We start from the raw sequence: 14662 nt of genomic DNA, 5'->3' as shown, positions 1-14662 counted from the left end.
AACTGCAATTTTTAAAAAGTCTACTCAGATGTAAGTCCCATTAAGTTCAGTGGGGCTTACTCCCAGGTAAGTGGAGTTAGGAGTGCCTAAAAATGTGAAAGATTCTGTCAGGGAAGCTAGAGCTAGGAATGGTCTGTCTAAATAGTTAATTATAAAAAATTAAGTTTCTTTTTCAAATTGAATGGAGTTCAAGCCTCTTGTGGTCTCAGAGAAGTGAAAATTGCTGTTCTGAGAGAAGGCAAAAGGAGATATGGAAGCAGAAACGTGGTGGCTAGGGTTGCCAGGCTCAGGGCCTGAGAATGATTCTTTATCTTTAAGAGAAGAGAAAATTCAGCCAAGTGCAAGTTTTCTTGCAACACAGTAATGGGAAAAACCGCAAGGTGGAATTCTCCCTTCCCCTGCACAACTTTTAAAGATACAGAAGATCTCTTGGAGGTAGGGCCTGGCTCCATACCTGTGTGCCATGCAACAATAACTTAATGGCTAGGTAACATATTGTTCAGAAGACAGTTATCAATAAATAATGTAAATTTTGTGTCTTAACAACATAATCCCAAGCAGTTTTAAAGTAACTTTCACTGTTCAGTGGAGCTTACTCTCAAGTAAATGTGCATAGGATTGTAGCCTTAATTTTATTAATGCCTTATTTCCTTTATGTCTCAACTTTCCTGCAAAGTAGGGTTGCCAGGTCGGAAGCATCCCAAAACCTGAGATGTCATGGGGTGGGCCCTAGTGATGTCATGGGGTGGGCCCTAGTGATGTCATGGGGTGGGCCCTAGTGATGTCATGGGGTGGGCCTTAGTGACATCATGGGACGGGCCCTAGTGACATCATGGGGTAGGCCCTAGTGACATCATAAAGTATGATACATTAAGTATCAACCACAGTTGTTTGGAGCATACCATTCAAACAAAAAAAAATGTATTTCCTGTCCAAAACACCTTCTCTTGACTTCTGTGCAAGAACCCAGTAAATTCTTTGCAAACTTCAAGAGATGGGCACCTAGGGATACTGGGAGGGGTGTGTGGAGAGAGAGAGAGAGAGAGGTTCCCTCAAGGACAGATCTGTCCTGTTTACTTGCCACCCTGGGCTCCTGCTGGGAAGAAGGGCATGATGATGATGATGATGATGATGATAATAATAATAATAATAATAATAATAATAATAATAATAATAAATGAACATTAACACTAGCTCCACCAAATAATATAAATTAATGAATTATTTAAATCACTCATTGCATCTTAGAGGAATACAGGAGCATGAAATATAGTCTATCCAGATAATAAATCCAATCTCTTGCACAAATACCTAGAAGTTCAGATTTGATGAAGATCAAAGTACTGCAGGAATTATTTTAGGTAACTGTGATAATCCTTAGGAGAAATAGTTCTTCCACTATACACACCACGTTGTACATTCCCATTACCCTCTGCTTAAGCCAATGACATTTTTCTAAATCCTGTGATGTTAAAATCTAAAGCTCTCCTATAAAATTTTACATTTTATAAATGATATATTATTGATTAATTACAGAACTTCTGAAATATATTTTCCTTATGCTGGAAGCACTAGTTAGTCTCATTTAAAAACCCCTCCACTTTTTCCATTTTCTAGGTTTATTCACTCTCCCACACATGCTTCTTATTTTAAAATGTGTTGTCCTGGAGTGCTCCAAGCCCTAGAGGCTTGTCCCAAGTATGGAACACATTTCTTCTAGTCTAGAACCGGAAAGCACACCAGGGCAGTTGTTCCACAGAGTCTACAATCCTATAATAATTATAGATATGCCATGCATTAATTAGTGCATGGTGTGTGCACATCACCAGCAGCATCTTAAGGCAAAAGGAGGGGCCATGTACCTGAGCCTCAGTGTATGAGGTGCAGTCAATGATGGGGGGGGCATAGGGAGCTGCCTGCCACCAAGTCAAACCATTGGGTACATCTATCTCTGTACTGCCTACACTGACTGACAGCAGCTCTCCTGTGTTTCAGGCAGGGAGTCTTCCCAAGCCCCACCTGGAGATGAACCTGGGACCTTCTACATGCAAAGCAGGTGCTCTGCCCACTCAGCCACAGTCCTTCCCCAGGGAGTGTGGGGAGTTCCAGAGGGGGGAGAAGATGCCAGGGGTGGCTCAAGGCATGTTTGAGGGAGAAGGTAAGCTGGGGGAAGGGGGGCTCTTTTGGCAGGAGCCCAAACTGAAGTCAACCTGCAAGAAGGTGTGGCATGAGGGGGTGCCCACCTGCATTGATCCAAGTGTGCGAGGAGGGTTTGGTTCAGTTTTGTTTTTTGGGATGGGGGGGTGGGAGACTATTAGATGGTGGTTAATCCAGGCAGCACCCTATCAGTTTTTTATGTTTCTTACAAACATTTCCCAACAAAAAAACCAATGTCACCTTACAATAATTGATTCTGAGTTTCAGTGTTTCAAAATAAAATGTCATACAGAACAAAATTACAAAGTACCATTTGTAATTCGGTAATATGAGAGCATTGGTCAGGGGTCTGATTACTTTTGTAAGGCACTGTATTTAGGTCTGCACTTATACAGATTTATCTATGAGTAAATCCTATTGATCTTTATAGGACTTTTATCTCAGTAGACATGTACAGGATTGTTCCATGAAAGGATGCATCAAAAACCATATATACTTTAAGAATAACATGCAATGAACATGCAGTGTTTTAATAGCTATAATTATAATAGTTACAGAAGTCGGTGTTTTGCTTTTAAAAACTTAAGAATCTGCAGGAAAAATGAAAATAAAACTACATTCCCATTTCTGCCAAAACTTTCTATTGAATGTACGCCTTGACAGGAAACAGTTTCAGGAAGTATAACATACTCAGCGTACCTTGCCTTGCTGCCAGTAAAAGGGAATTGCTTCAGTGGCACATTAATAAGTGCCATTGAAGCCATTATCTTTTCCTGGCAGCAAAGGTGTATATAACGGAGACTGTACACTTGTTGAATGTTACATGTGAATAATTGTACAAGTGTACAGCTCAACTACTTATGTATCCAGGTACACAGACTATACACTTGTTGAATGTGATGTGTGAACACGGCCTGGGTCTATAGGAAAGGAGGCCTTCTTTCAGATAATTAGGACCTAAGTCATTTATCCCACTCTTCCTTGTACAGAGCCCAGAGCAGCTAATAACATTTACAAAATACCACCATAAAATACAGTAATGAAAAAGTGAGTGTGAGGGGTAATCCTACATTTCTCCTCAGCTGCAGTTTCCCTTTTAATCTTCAAAAATGTGTGTTTATTTATTTATTTATTTATATGTTTGAATTCTTCCACTTTGCAGGAATATGCTAAGGGCACAAACCAACTCGTATTTATGCCAGCTGATGGGAGTTGGACGTGGCAACCCCCCAGCTGAGCTGACAGAGTCCCGTCTCAGCCAGGCTATGCCAGCAGAAGCCCCTCACCCCAGCATAGCCACGGTGGAGCCAAAATCCTACCAGCTCAGCTGGGGGTTTGCAAGGGAAGCCCAGCCCATCAGAAGGCCCCCAAAAGGGGAATTTGGGGGGGGGTGTTGGAGAAGGGGCCAAGATGGGAGGACTTATACGACATCCAATTGCCATTTGGGCTGCTCCTCTGGGTCCCGATATGGGCCAAAGTTATGCCAAGATAAAGGTCTAAGAAAATAATTACAATGGAAGTCTATGGAGAGCACTTACTCCCCAGTAGGGGTATTCATGACAGCTGGCTTTTACTGTCTGGTCCCTGTGCACAGCTCCTGGCTGAGCCCACATTCAGCCGGCCCAGAGGCTCTTGAACAGCAATTGGATGCCACAGACCTTTCCATCAGGGCTTCCTCCACTGGCAGGCCTTCTGCCAGCTTCCCATGAATTGGATTGCTGTGTAAGTCTTGTTTGGCTAAACAGCTATTCTGCCATTTGTCTATAAGGTGGTAATAAAAACAAAACTTTCAGAACATTACAACCCTCAGAGTTTCTTCTCAGAGGATGTAAAATGTCCTTTCAATGGTCAAGAGATCCATCTGAGGGTGTAGTATGGATCTACTCTGGTAAAATTCATATGAACAAACAATTTAGGGTTAGGTATTACCTTACTTTTAAGAGGATTTCATTCTCCAGCTCTCTTTTCACTTAAAGTTTCTCTTAGTAAATTTCCATGGTGAAATTCCCATATAATGTGAGCATAAGAGGAAGCCAAAGGCCTATCTAATCTATCATTCTGTTCTCGCAGTAGTCAGCCAGATGTCTATGGGTAGCCCACAAGCAGGACAAGGGCATAATGTGATCTTGCCTTCCTAATTTCTCATAGAGAACATTATTTCTTATGGTGTCACTCAATCAGACTGACAACTTGCCATTTCAGCATCAAGTGATAAGAGGCAAGACACCCTTCAGATGAATGTCCCAGCCATATTCAGATGAATCTCCCTGCATTTCCATAATGTCTTCTTATACAGTGGCAGCACATCTGAATGATATGATCATGTGGGCTTTCTCCACAGCATTATCACTGATTCCATAGGAAAGGCCCATGCAATTGGTTCTGCCTACACGGAGTTGTGTCCTTCACATGTGGCAAACAGCTGGGGATTGCATCTGTAGGACATTTATTTATTATTTAATTTGTATCCCGCCCTTCCTCCCAGCAGGACATCAGAATGATATGCTTAATAAACACCAGCTATCAGAGTGGGAATGTATACAAAACACTTCCCAGGAGAAATATGGAAGGTAACATCATCTTGTAGAACTTTACTATGCCAGAAAGTCTCAGTGAAAATTCAGCCTCTATGAGAATAAAAATTGCTTCTTGGCTTTTTGGTTAAAATCAAGTGCTGTAAGTATGTATTCTTTATTTGAAGGAATTTATGTACTGCTTGATAGTAATAAAATCTCAGATTGGTTTACACACAAAAAATGAAACATTAAAATTATCAATAAAACAGTTAAACAGGTTTTTAAAACATTCAAAAAGTAATTAAAACCAACAGTTAGCTAAAAACAGATTAAAATACATGTAACTTTTACATGGCTAGATAGGCTTGCCATACAACAAAAGTTTTAAGTAAGCACCTCAAACAGTACAGTCAAGGTGCCTGCTTGATGTCAATAGTGAAGAAGTTCCAAAGTGTAGGTGCTCCCACACTAAAAGATCTATTTCTTACAACTTTGGAATGAATATTATAAGCACCGGTAACAGTGCCAGTTCTGCAGATCGAAGTGTTGCTAAGTGTTCTTAAGCTACCAGTGTCTGAATATGATCCCAATATCTTAGCCATTTTCAAGTATTGTATGAACTAGGAAATGAACACATGTGACTGGGAAGAGTGCCTCAGCTAGTTACCATTCAGCTAGTGAAGAGTGACAGGGAAAGGTGGAGCTGGCACACTCATCCCTGCTCATGTATTTTATTTCCCAGTTTGTACGCATCGTAATAGAGCTCTTGGCATATTAGCAAATTACAATGGCTGGAATCCATTTCCAGAGAATAACATTGGGTGATTGCCTTTTGCCCCTCTGGCAGTTGTGCTATGGGATGCCGCAGGGTACCATCTTGTCCCCCATGCTGTTTAACATCTATATGAAGCCCTTGGGAGTGGTCACCCGGAGATTTGGGGTGAAGTGTCAGCAGTAAGCTGATGATACCTATCTCTATTTCTCTATAACATTGGAATTGGGAGAGGCCGTGCAAGACCTGGACTGCTGCCTGGACTCGGTGGTGGGCTGGATGAGGGGCAATAAATTGACTCTGAATCCTGGCAAGACGGACAGTCTGTGGGTTGGTAGTTCCCAAGTTCAAATAATTGACCAGTTGCCTGCTGTGGATGGGGTCGTACTCCCTCTGAAAGAGCAGGTTCATAGTCTGGGGGTGCTCCTGGATCCATCTTAGTCACTAGGGGCCCAGGTGACCTCAGTGGCTAGGACAACTGCAGCCATTTCTGGACTGGGATAGCCTGACCACTGTTGTCAATGCACTGATAATCTCCAGGCTGGATTACTGTAATGAGCTCTATGTGGGGCTGTCCTTGAGGTTGGTCTGGAAGCTGCAGCTGGTGCAAAGTCCAGTGACGAGACTGCTCACAGGGTATAGCCAACTTGTCACCCCACTGCTGAATGAATTGCGCTGGCTGCCTATTAGCTACTGGGCTAAGTTCAAGGTGCTAGTTTTGGTATACAAAGCCATATACAGCTTGGGACCAGGATACCTGAAAGATCATCCTTATATACCCAGTCAATCACTGCACTCTGCAGGTGAGGGTGTTTTAACGATATTTGTTTTAATATATTTTAAAGTTTGTTTTTATAATGTTTTAAATTGTTTTAGTGCTTTTGTTTGCTGCCCTAGGCTCCTGCTGGGAGGAAGGACAGGATATAAATCTAATTGATAATGATAATGATGATAAAAATAATCCAACATACTTGTTTTATTAGTGCAAAATTTTCAGTTTGCACAGCAGAAACTTATCCTTCTCCTCTTCCTGTGTGTGTTCCTCAACCTTCCCCAATCTGTTCCAGAGGGTTGGGGGAAACTCCCAAAATGATTTAGGGGCACATCGACCACAGGGAGAGGAGGGGGGGATTCCTGTCTTGCAGCCCAAAGTCCTTGTGCTGACAGAACAACTGCATTGAATACTGCCCAATCCTTTTCTTAGGGTACCTCTGCCTGATTTAGGGGGATTCTGCCTGTGCTACCTCCTTTAGTAGAGGTTTTCAGGGGGGGAGCAGCCTGGAAGAGGAGAAAATGGGAAGGTCAGCTTTCACAGCCCTTCTGTTGAGTTTTCTCTGGATCCTCTAGCCCACAGCATCTTTCTACCAATGAATTTACATGGAAATCACCATCTCTATCTAAGGTACAGTATCGAGTCAATGTGGAACAGTTTCTTAGACTGCTACTGATACGCTACTGATTAGATTTTTTGTTCTTGAGGGGGCTGGCCTAGGATGTTTATAAAACCATAAAATTGGTTTGATTGGGAGGCATACATAATAAATGAGGATGAAGATGATGCCAACAAAATTGTCCACAGTTGATTGATAAATAATTAGAGAGTGTATCAGAGCAGAGTATGGCTGACCCTCATCATGCATTTTAATTATGTTCCTTAATTGCCTTTTGAATCCTATAAAAATAAGTGGCCCACATCTCTTTACCAGCCACACCAATTGAGCCAGCATTTATCACTTGTAAAAGAGTAGAGGTCGTTCCATCTTTTAACAGAGGTGCCCAGAATATATTCAGCTTTTCCTACTAGACAACTAAAATTATGTATTGTCTTTGAAAACAGCTTATTTGGATGGCAGTATTGTTGGGAATTTTCACCTGCTTAAAATAACAGTGTCCGGGGAAGTACAAAGCTAGTTTTGAAGAAAATATGTTCACTTTTTACTTTGTTTTTTACTTGGTGCTGTAAACTTAATAGCGGTGAAAGGCCACAATTAAAAGAGGACTCCAGTTGCTTTCTAGCTCCCCTCAAAGCCACAATTTTAATGGCTCCTGCAATCCTTTCCAGGGATTTGTTGTTGCAGAGACTCAAGGGAGTTAATTCTGTGATGCTAAAGATGCAAGAGAAATTGTGGCAATTCAAAGCCCACTCACCCCCAGGGTACTATATATCCACAATGGATCTAATCTAACATTCATTAGGCAAGAGAAAGGCAATAAGTATTTGCTTTTTTTAAAAGGGTGGGTAACCTCAATGTATCCATATGGGTTAGATTACCTCCATCCAAAGGTAATACAAACTGTTCTTTTATTTCCTAACAACTGAGCTCTAATCTGTTAATCTACAATAAAAAGCTAGTCTAAGATCGGAGACCTGGCTGGACTGCCTTTGTAAAATTTGCCATTAATTCAGATTTTTGAGTCCTTTGAAATGGGGTGGGGTACTTGTGGCCCTCCAGATGCTGCCAGACTACAGTTCACCTCATCTCTCACCATTGGCCATGCTGGCTGGGGCTGATGGGAGTTGAGTTCAGCAACATCCAGAGTGGCACACCTTTCCCCTCCCTAATTTACAGTCAAAACACCTGGTCACAATCTTGTGGTTAGTGCAGACCTCTAATCAGTGGAGCCTAATCAACTTCATTCTGCCCTCAGTCAGCCGTTACCTACCTGCCTCCTTGCTTACAGCTAGATGAGGGGTTGGCTCTGCCTGTCATCCTCCTCCTCCTTAGTCTTAGAGTTGCCATTTGTAGAATTCAGCAGGGAGGAAGATGGAGACAAAACTAGAATTAGATGGCTCTGCCTGTCATTGGCTCTGGCTTCACCTACAGTTGGCCTCCCTGCCTTCCACCCTACCAGTCTCAATAGGCACCACCCACCACTGCCTCTAGTACTTGTTTATTTAATTGATGTTAAAGTGCTGAATATTAGGCCTCATATATGGCTTCTGGTACCTGGATTGATTGCTGCTGTCATTGAACCTTGGGGAGAGGAGAGAGGGAGAGAGAGACTTCCTTCCCGGCTGCTGTTGTCAGAGTGAGTGGGTGGGTGCTGCTAGGATGAGATTAAAATCTCATCCAGAGAACAAACCAGAGATTGTTATGCTCACCTCATATTTAAGGAAACCATTATGAGTCATTCTACTTATAATAAACACTTTTATCATAATACTTATAATGAACACCTTCCTTAAATAAATACTGTTTTTTTTAAAGATAGACTTATGGATAAGTTTATGCAATCCATATGAAAGTTGAATATAATGGAAAATTAATTACAAAAAAAATGAACTAAATGTCTGCTATATATATACTGTATATATGTTTTGCCTCATAAGTATTAAGGCTGTTAATAGCACACAGTGAATAAACTGTAAAGCAACCACAATATTTTATGCTATAATTATGCAGCGAAAAAATAACTGCAGTTTCCCCCCACTTAAACATGTGATACTTGCATACTAATACAAAAAAAGAGGTCAAGAAACAGAATAAGGATACAATTAAATCAAAGTTAGGCACTTTGAATGGAAGAGTAATGCTGAGAACTTGCTTAACATCCTGTTGATTTCAATAACCATTAAAAATACTGTTTGCTGGACAATTTTGTATATATGTACAGTATGTGAGAACAAAAAAATATGTAAGTTATCCCACATCTGTTTTAAGCACTCTGCTATGTAGTTTGTAATAATAAAGGGTTATTTTACCCCATAATAAAGGTGATCATGATTTTAAAACCTTCCTGGACCCAGGACTGAGTCTTCAGTGGGGAGAGCTGAACATGTGAGACAGGTAAAACCCAAGAGATGGGCTTTTTGGTAGTGACCCCATGTTTTTGGAACTCTGTCCCAGGTGAATTACATAGTACATCATTACAGGCTTTGAAGCTGGCCTTAAAAAGTCACTTATTGTGGGTTGGGGTTTTTTTTCTTAAAGACTTTATTGCTCTGGTAGTCTGCAGCTGTTTCTAAGTTAACTATAATTACTTAATTATGATGAAGTATTGTTGGCCTGTGAGTTGTTTTTGGACTATTTTAAATGCTTTTATTGAAATACGATATTGCATTTTATGGTTTTTATATAAGCTGCCTTGCGAAAGCTTTGCCCTAAAATATAGCCTAGCCAATGTTTAGATGGCCTAGAAAACAGATAAATAAAATAACTTGGAACACTTCGATCTGGAGGATGTGAGTATGGGCGGGGGGAATAGCAGCAGGCGCTGCTCATTTCTTTTCCAAAAATGTTCTTTCTTATTCTAAGAACAAGATATTATTTAAATAGAGCTAGCCCATGTTCTAAGATCTGTGGGAGGGGTCCTGTACATAGTTGTGTCAATATCCATAGTTAGGGTTGCCAGGTCAGAAGCATCTCAAACCCTGAGATTTCAAGGCCAGGTCTTAGTGATGTCATGGGGCATGCCCTAGGAATGTCATATGGGGAGGGCCCTAGTGATGTCATGGGGGGCTCTAATGATGTCATTAAGCATGACACATTAAGCATCAACCACAGTTGCTTGGAGCATACCACTCAATCAAACAAAAAAATATCTGATTGGAAATTAAGATAGAAATCTTAGCTAAATGAGGGTGTTCCCAGGTCCAGCTGAACTGACAGGATCAATTCTTCTCACCTACTTAGGCAGCCTGGGTAAGGAACATTTAGTCTAGCCTACTTGCTTCTGGCAAGAAGGGTTTAAGTGTCCTCAGGCCAGGCCAGTCACCAGAAGGCCATTGTAGGAATAAGGCCTAGTGCTGTGGAGCACTCAGGAATAAAGATGGATGCCCATGAAGGTTGCAGTTCTAAACATACTAAGAAGCTAAGCTACATAGAACTCAAAAGGACTTATTTCTGAGTAGATATTGTTAGGATTAGCAACCCCCTGCCTGGAATGCCCTGCCCTGCCTTTTAATATGGCTGCTCCAAAATTCTTTATGAACTTGACCCTTCACTGCAGAGAGAGGTTTGAGAAATGAATAAGAGTTAAGAAGAATGTCTACCCCTTTCTGCCTGCTCTGTGGGCTTCTATAAACTCATTTTGACAGATAACCCAATTCCAGTAAGTAATAATTGACAGAAAGAAAACACACATGGTTTGTCTACCTTCACAGGCAGTAGATTGGGAACAACAGCAATTGAAGCCACACTTCCCAGTATGCGACTTCTCTTTTACCACTATTGAGCAAGAAACAAACCAACATGCAAATAACAAGATGCATCATCAGTAGGTTTATGGGGGTTGAGCTGACCACATGTAACCACTGTTGTTGCTTCTTTTTTTTTTGTAATAATTTTTATTATTCAAATTTTTATAAAACAGACACAACAAAATCAAACAACAAAAACAATACAGCAAAAATAAAAAGAAAAAACTTGACTTCCGATTTGTTACAGATCAGCTATAGGTACATAATATATATCAAACTTGACCCCTAAAACATACAAAGTTCACTTTTTCCCATAGTCTATCTTGATTAATCATCAAATCCCATTATCATCATTTCATTTTTTTCTTTCAACAAAAGAGGCTTCCATTCCTTAAGAAATGTATCTGTCGTTTTTTCTCTGAGAAGGCATGTCAATTTGTCCATCTCGACTAAGTCCATTAGTTTCAATAGCCATTCTTCCATTGTTGGTATTAATTCCATTTTCCACTTTTGTGCATATAATAATCTTGCTGCCGTGATCATATATAATATTATTCTTCCATATTTCTTTTCTTTTTGTTTACCCATAAAGCCCAATAGAAAAAATTCTGGCTTTGACTGAATATTTATCTTCAAGATTTTTTGCATCATCCTACCTATCTGTGCCCAGAATGATTTTGCCTGTTTACACGACCACCACATATGGTAGAAAGATCCTTCTTGTTGTTTACATTTCCAACATACATTAGAAACATTACTATACATTTTTGACAACTTTTCTGGAGTCATATACCAACGATACATCATTTTATAAAAATTTTCTTTAAGATTATAACATAATGTAAATTGCAAACCTTTTTTCCACATATTTTCCCATTGATCCATTTGTATATTATAGCCAAATTTTTTTGCCCACTTGACCATACACTCTTTTACTTGTTCTTCTTCCATATCCATTTTCAATAAAAATTTATACATTTTTGCAATTATACATTCATCATTTGTACACAAATCTACTTCAAAATCAGATTTATTTATTTCAAACCCATACATTTTTTATCCATTTTGTATCTTTCTAACAATTGTAAGTAGGCAAACCATTGAGAACTATATCCTTCCTTTATTAGTTGTTCTCTCTCTTTCATTATATATTCTCCATGCACATTTTCTAATAATTCTTGGTAAGTTAACCATTTCTCTTTTCCAGCCATTTCTCTTCTATAAAATGCTTCTTGACTTGAAACACATAGTGGTATTTTCGAAAAGAATCTTGTTTTGTATTTATTCCATATTTTCAACAAAGGACATCTTATAAAATGATTGTTAAAATCCACATTAACTTTTACTTTATCATACCATAGATATCCATGCCATCCCCACTTCAGGTTATGACCCTCCAAATCTAATAATATTTTGTTCCTCAATACAATCCATTCTTTTATCCAGACTAAGCAACAAGCAGCAAAGTAAAGTCTCAAATTTGGTAAACCCAATCCTCCTCTTTCTTTGGCGTCTTGTAGTAATTTAAATTTAATTCTTGCCGAAGATTTGTTTTGAATTGATGGAAAATTTGGAATTGGTGGATGCTTGGAGACATATAAATAATAATGCAAAGGAATTTACTTATTTTTCAGAAAGGCATAAAACATTTTCGAGGATTGATATGATTTGGATGTCTAAAAGTTTAGTGAAAGATATTTCCAAGATGGATGTATTACCAAAAACTTTTTCGGATCACAATCCAGTGATATTGACTTAAAAAAAAAATCTTGGATTTAAATGGAGACTAAATGAATCTTTATTACAGAATGATAAAATAGTGCAGGAATGTAAGAAGAAATTAAAAGAGTTTTTTGAACACAATTTATATAAAGGAACAGATGAAAATATTGTTTGGGACACAAGTAAAGCATTTATGAGGGGATATTTTATTAAATGTAACTCTGAACTAAAAAAGAAGAAACAACAGAAAATGCAATTAATCTTGGAAGAAATAAAACAAAAAGAGGAAGAATTGAAAAAGAATCCAACCAAAGCTTCTACTGTAAATCAAATTAAAATGTTACAGAAACAAGTGTCAATGTTGACAGTTAGAGAAATTGAAAGGAAATTAAACTTTGGTAAACAAAGGACTTTTGAATTTGCAAATAAACCGGGGAAATTGTTAGCATATAAATTAAGAAAAGAACGACAAAAAAATCTTATTTTAAAGATACAAGAAGGAGATGAGATGTTGACAGACAATGTAAAAATCCAAGGGGTTTTTCATCAATATTATTCAACTTTGTACAAGTGTCAGGAAATTCCCTCTGAAAAAATAGAAGAATATATATCAAAACAGAATTTGCCTAAAATTACAGATTTTCAGAGACAAGCTATTAATGGTCCTATTACATCAAGAGAAATATGTGAGGCTATAAGTAAAATTAAATTGGAAAGGCGGCAGGACCGGATGGACTATCAGCAATGTATTACAAATGCTTGGAGGAGGAACTTCTATTACCTTTACAGTACACAATGAATTCTATTTTGCAAGAAGGGAAGATACCGGATAGTTGGAAAAATGCCAATATAACATTAATACCTAAAGAAGAGCAGGATCTAACTAAAACAAAAAAATATCGACCAATATCTTTATTGAATAATGATTATAAAATTTTTACAACGATTTTGGCCGAAAGAATGAAAATAGTATTGCAACAATTTATTCAGGAAGATCAAGTGGGGTTTTTACCTAAAAGACAATTACGTGATAACGTCAGGAATGTTTTAAATGTGTTGGAGTATCTTGAACAACAAAATGACATACAAGCAGCCTTGATTTTTCTGGACGCTGAGAAAGCATTCGATAATCTGAATTGGAAATTTATGTTTAAGGTTCTAGAGCAAATGGACTTTGGAGATAATTTTATAAAATGGATCACATCGATTTATACATCACAGAAGGCACAGATAATTGTCAATGGGGATTTAACGGACTCATGTGAAATACAAAAGGGCACAAGACAGGGATGTCCACTGTCCCCTCTCTTATTTATTTTGGTTCTAGAAGTGCTGCTTAGAGACATAAGGCAAGACAAAAGGATTTCGGGAATAAAGATAAAAAAAGAGGAATATAAATTGAGAGCATTTGCTGACGACTTGATAATTGTATTAGAAAATCCCTTGGAAGGAATCAAAATATTGATGGACAAATTAGAAGAATTTGGACCATTAGCAGGATTTAAGATCAATAATCAAAAAACGAAGATGCTGGTGAAAAATTTATCTTTAAGAGATCAAAAAGAGTTAATGGAGAAGATAGATTTTAAAATAGAAGAAAAGGTGAAATATTTAGGTATCATTATGACAAATAAAAATTCAAAGTTGTTTCATAATAATTATGAAAAATTATGGTCAGAGATTAAGAAAGATTTGTTAAGATGGGATAAATTACAGTTGTCATTAATGGGCAGAGTATCTGTAATAAAAATGAATGTATTGCCAAGAATGATGTTTCTATTTCAAACAATACCTGTCATATCCTCTGATTTACCTTTTAAACAATGGCAAAAAGATATTTCTAAATTTGTTTGGCAGGGGAAAAAACCACTGTTGTTGCTTCTATGGATGTAAGGGAGTAAGGTAAGATGTAAATGAAATGCAAATAGAAAAAGAAAAGACAGCAATAATTTCCTAAATGCAGTAACATACCAACCACAACAAGATTCCTATGAGTAAGAAAGAAAACTCAGCATTCCACAACCACTCAGGGTTCCTAACCAAAACTAAAAAAATCCTGGCAGTCAGTCAGCCAAGGTCACAGAAATCCCCATGCAGCACAACATGACCTGGAGGCTGCCGTTGGTGTAGAATGCTGTGGGACAATTGCTGACATGAGTGAAACCCTGTCAGCACATAATACCTCTGCTCTGAAATCTGCACTGGTTGCTGATTTGCTACCAGGCCAAGTTCAAGGTGTGCTTTCCATGTTATAGGTGCCACATAGTACTTGTTCTGCTCTTGTAAGAAATCAGTCCTTTAGTGTTGCAGCACCTATGCTTTGGAACTCCCTGCCTATTTACATTAGATAGGTGC

The sequence above is a fragment of the Rhineura floridana genome, chromosome 1 (genome assembly GCF_030035675.1).
Source record: "Rhineura floridana isolate rRhiFlo1 chromosome 1, rRhiFlo1.hap2, whole genome shotgun sequence".
NCBI lineage: Eukaryota > Metazoa > Chordata > Lepidosauria > Squamata > Rhineuridae > Rhineura > Rhineura floridana.
This window is presented reverse-complemented; position numbering follows the sequence as displayed.